The sequence below is a fragment of the Astyanax mexicanus genome, chromosome 19, assembly GCF_023375975.1.
Source record: "Astyanax mexicanus isolate ESR-SI-001 chromosome 19, AstMex3_surface, whole genome shotgun sequence".
NCBI lineage: Eukaryota > Metazoa > Chordata > Actinopteri > Characiformes > Acestrorhamphidae > Astyanax > Astyanax mexicanus.
In genome coordinates, this window is record NC_064426.1 from 38108956 (window position 1) to 38114955 (window position 6000).

Below are 6000 nucleotides of genomic sequence, written 5' to 3' on the forward strand. Positions count from 1 at the left end.
CCTTCAGTGGTGTACAGAAGTGTTTATCTTGGTTTTGTAGACTAACGGCTTCTATTTGAAGTATAAAAATGTTTATAATGGCTGTTTAAGGATCTTCTATAGTAGTGTATAAGGGTATTTATTGAGTTTTTTATGGACTAATATCTCTTATTCTAGTGTATAGAAATGGTAATTAAGGTTTTCTATGGCTTAATACCTCTTATTTTAGTCTAGAGGAGTGTTTATTGAGGGTGTTTGAGCTAATATTTCTTATTCTAGTGTATAGGAGTGTTTATTGAGGGTGTTTATGGACTAATATCTCTTATTCTAGTGTATAGGAGTGTTTATTGAGGGTGTTTATGGACTAATATCTCATTCTAGTGTATAGAAATGGTAATTAAGGTTTTCTATGGCTTAATAGCTCTTATTTTAGTCTAGAGGAGTGTTTATTGAGGGTGTTTATGAGCTAATATTTCTTATTCTAGTGTATAGTAGTGTTTATTGAGGGTGTTTATGAAATAATATCTCTTATTCTAGTGTATAGGAGTGTTTATTGAAGGTGTTACTGGACTAATATCTCCTATTTTGGTGTATAGGAGTGTTTATTGGGTTTTTATGGCCTGATATCTCCTATTCTAGTGTATAGTAGTTTGTATCGAGGTTGTTTGTGGATTAATATTTCTTATTCTAGTGTATATGAGTGTTTATTGAAGGTGTTTATGGACTAATATCTCTTATTCTAGTGTATAGGAGTTCTTGTTGAGGTTGATTATGGATTAAAATATCCTATTCTAGTGTATAGAAGTGTTTATTGAGGGTGTTTATGGACTAAAATATCCTATTCTAGTGTATAGAAGTGTTTATTGAGGGTGTTTATGGACTAAAATATCCTATTCTAGTGTATAGGGGTATTTACTTTGGTTGTTTGTGGACTAATATCTCTTATTCTGGTGTATATGAGTGTTTATTGGGTTTTTATGGCCTGATATATTTTATTCTGGTGTATATGAGTAAGTATTGAGGTTGTTTGTGGATTAATATTTTTTATTCTAATGTATATAGTGTTTATTGGGGGTGTTTATGGACTAATGTCTCTTATTCAAGTGTATGAGTGTTGATTGAAAGTGTTTATAGACTAAAATCTCTTATTCGAGTGAATATGAGTGTTTATTGAGGTTGATTATGGACTAATATCGCTTATTGTAGTGTGTAGAAGTGTTTAGAATAGGATATATTAGCCTATAATCTCCCTCAGTAGTATATAGGAGTGTTTATCATGTTTTTTTTTATGAACTAACAGCTTCTCTTGAACGTAAAATAGTGTTTATATTGTCTGTTTATGGAGGAATATCTCCTATTCTAGCATACAGAAGTGTTTATCATGGTTGTTTTGGACTGATATCTCCTTTTTCAGTGTATTTTCAGTGTTTTAGTCATGTTGTTTTTCAAAAATGCACCAGAGGAGGGAGCTAGTGAATCACTAATAGCAGTGCACACTCAATTTATCGCTTCAGTTTGGGCTGTTTAGGATATACAGTCATAACCTGGACCTTAGTGAAAGTGATAGTCGTGAAACTGCCCTCCTGAATTACGCTTTTTATAGTGAACGCATTCAAGTTTTATATGTCACACTGAATTATGGGAAGTATTTAGAGGCAGATCATGTTCAATTATGAATACTTTACCAAAGACGTAACCCAGCAGATATCTTCTGGAATGTGCAATGTAGAGGGACCCCTGGGGAACTGAGAATAGAGAGGCAGTAAAAATGCCAAACCAACAATAACCTTATCACTGAGCTGCTAAAATATAGCCAGAGCTCGAGACGGCTGAAAGTGGGCCGAAGGACTGAAAGCAGAGATGCTATCAACACTGTGGAGGAGACAGGATGGGGAAATATCCCAGATATCCATCCCCTGAAACCAAAACATAAACTATACTATCACAATAAAGCTTCTAAAGACTGAAGAAACAGAGCAGTGTGAGACTGAGGGATGAAGCTGAATAAGCCTTGCTTAGAAACAATGGCCTTTGTTACTCACTGCTTTCCTATGCTGGTTCCTCCAGTTTGACAAGATATTTAGTGAAATGTTTAAAAATAGTGTTTCTAAAAGAAAGATTGGAAAGGATCTGTGTATTTCTCCCTTTATAGCACATAATAGCTTCATTACCCCAGTAGCTCATACAGACTTGCAGATTTCTGATGTAAAGAAAGGCAAGTCCAATCCAACACCCTCAATAAACACTTCTATACACTAGAATAAGATACATTAATCCACAAACAACTTCAATAAACACTCCTATAAACTAGAATAAGATACATTAATCCACAAACTACTTCAATAAACACTCCTTTACACAAGAATAGGAGATATTAGTCCATAAACACCCTCAATAAACACTCCTTTACACAAGAATAGGAGATATTAGTCCATAAACACCCTCAATAAACACTCCTTTACACTAGAATAAGAGATATTAGTCTAGAAACAGCCTCAATAAACACTCCTTTACACTAGAATAAGAGATATTAATCCACAAACAACGTCAATAAACACTCCTATAAACTAGAATAAGATACATTAATCCACAAACTACTTCAATAAACACTCCTTTACACAAGAATAGGAGATATTAGTCCATAAACACCCTCAATAAACACTCCTTTACACAAGAATAGGAGATATTAGTCCATAAACACCCTCAATAAACACTCCTTTACACAAGAATAGGAGATATTAGTCCATAAACACCCTCAATAAACACTCCTTTACACTAGAATAAGAGATATTAATCCACAAACAACTTGAATAAACACTCCTATACACTAGGAGATATTAGTCTGATTACATACAAATGCTGATTGTACACAAGACGACTTTTGAAAAGACTCTTTAAAAAAAAAAAAAGACTTTAATGGACTAAAGTCTAACACCCCTTTTCACATCCCTAAAGATAAGTCACAAGCTAATGCCAGGTTCACATTACGAGACTTTTTGAGTGGTCAGTTGTTGCGACTTTCACACTACACGACTGATCTGTGAAACAGGGCCACAAATTACACACTTTTTTCACTGTGGGAAATCGCTGACTCAACTGGCTGCTCTCCAGAAACACATTTATCACAAGAACACACACAAGAGAACTAGCGATGCCACCCCAGAGAATCTCTATAGAGGAGAATACGCACTTAAAGTGAGTCCAAAGTGAAGGAGTTCATATGAACAACTGAGCAAAATCAGATTTTAAGTGTTTAAGTATTATACTTTGAATGCAGCCAAAACCACAGTAATTAACTTGAAAATGATAAAATCACAGTAATAATCCTGAAGAAGAAGAAGAAGAAGATTGAAAAGTGGAGCACCACTGAATCCACCATTCCATGTAAGTATCATATGGCACAATGCTGTCTCTTGACTAAATTAAATCTAAATCGAATTATATTTTTGTCACAGTAGTCAAAGTATTGAAATCAGAAAGAGACTGCTGCATGAAAAAGCTAATTGCAAAAATTTGTCCTATATTTTTCAATTTTTATTAAATCATGATGTGCTTAACAAACCATTGATTCTGCACATTAACTTTCATTTTTATTTCTGTTTATTTTAAATTTCACATCACATTTTTTACAGTGCAGGACGAGAAAAATACTGACTTAAACCTTCAATCCTAACCATCACACACTACAATCAAACGACTCAACCGCAACTCCACTCTAACAAGCCTTTCATGATTTTATCCTGACACTGGAAATTTGACTGCGGCAGTTAAAATTACTTGAAAATCGTTAGTGTGAGGTTGGAATTAGGGGTGGGCGATATGACTCTAAAATAATATCACGATATTTCAGGGTATTTTTGCGATAACGATATACTTGGCGATATAGGAAAACAGAAAAATAATTAATTAATTTTAGGAATATAGTATAGGAGTATAACAGCATAATCATAATGTGGCAAAATAAATAATATAGCATAAAATAATATAATGCAGCAAAAAATATTGCAGAATATTTAGTGCATGCATATAAACTGCAAACTAAAACAATTATACAATAAATACACCTAAAGCTTCACAGTAAATAATAATAGACTACTTTTAAGACAGAACAGCCCTATTATCACGATATGGATTTTTAATATCATGATATTTCTGTGTCACGATATATTGTATACGGTATAATATTGCCCACCCCTAATTGGCTTAACAGTGTGAACCCTCATCTCAACAGATTTGCCTGCGGTCTGAACATATAGAACATAAAGAGCAGAACCAAAAAACCCCACAAGACAACAAGAAGAGATCAGACATCACAGTCTACCACTCTGGAACACAAGTAAGCCAAGTACTCTTTGGTAGAGATCCAAAGTATCCTTGTTTCTGGCACTAAAATGAAGTTCTGACAATTCCTCATTACCACCCATGCAGCAGAAGCTCAGAGATAACACAGCTCAGCAGGAGGAATCACACTCCTCTTTCGGCAGTGCTGTCGGGTTATATGGATGAAGAATTGGACTACAGGAATTTAGACATTTATTTAGGCCTTTATCCACTGCGGACTCTTCTCACACTCAGAGAACGTTCTCTCACTCACGTCCAGTTAAGAGGAGACTTTACTGAGAACTAGAACTACTGGATTGTTTAGATTCGGGCAAATCCTGTCGAATTGTTTTTTAACAGGCTCAAGAGTTGCCAGCCCAACTATTCCAACTCTGAGAAGAAGCTCACTGAGGCCTGTGTCCTTCTTCTCTCCTCTTCTTCTCACTCTTTTTACACTCTTTAGTAGGGCTGGGCGATATGGAAAAAAATCTTATCACGATATAGTTTTTCATATCAGCCGATATCGATATGCATCACGATATAAATCAAATCACTTTCTTTCAGTTTTTTTTGCATTTAAATTATGCTACATTTAAATATTTTAAAGCAAGTGACCTGTACTGGAGATGGGACGAATAAAGTCAAGTTTCTGAAATGATTCAGTTCTACTGCATTACAGATTTATACCAACATTACTGGCTTTCAGTAGACTAGACTTACATTACTTAACAAGTGTATTTAAAACTCAAATTAGAAGAATTAGATAAAATTAGCACAACAGACTCTCTATCTGTTAAAAACTAAGGGGAGGGGGAGGGGGGTTGCAGCGCTACTTAAACGGGAAATAGAAAATAAAATTTATCAAATCCTATCTTCCGGCTTATTATAGCTATCGCGATATATAATTTCCTCGATAACTATCGATATCGTTTTATCGCCCAGCACTACTCTTTAGCTACCACTACCATGAAAGAGGTATGTAGGAGAGTATGGTCACTGGGAGATACGGTAGATTGCTGCATGGCTTCTCTAGATGCCTCACTTCAGAAACTGGAATTCGTTGCCCAAAATTTTGGTAAATTCTGGGTATCTCTGGTTTGCTGAGAGTGGCTTTAGGAGGACAGTGGAGTACCTGGTGGAAACTCATGCAGACACAGTGAGAACGTCACCCAGAAAAAGACTTGAACCAAAGACTCCAGTGCCGACAGGTGAAATAGGAACTCAATAGTGGAAGCATTAACGCAGAAAAGTACTTTGAGATTTTAAGTCCAAGCATGTCTATAGATATTTCAACAAGACAATGCAAAACCACACTATTTATAGGTTTAAGTTTGAGTAAAATGAACATTGTTGTTTTATTCTATAAACTACAGACAACATTTCTCCCAAATTCCAAATAAAAATATTGTCATTTAGAGCATTTATTTACAGAAAATGAGAAATAGCTGAAATAACAAAAAAAACTTCCAGAGCTTTCAGACCTCAAATTCATTCAATCGCTTTAAGAATTAAAAAAAAAAAAACAATATTTGGTGGAATAACCCTGTTTTTTAATGACAGTTTTTAAAGCAGTTCATTTTGGTGGTTTGATGGCTTGTGATCATCCATCTTCCTCTTGATTATATTCCAGAGGTTTTCAATTTGGTAAAATCAAAGAAACTCATAATTTTTAAGTGCGCTCATATTTTTTTCCAGAGCTGT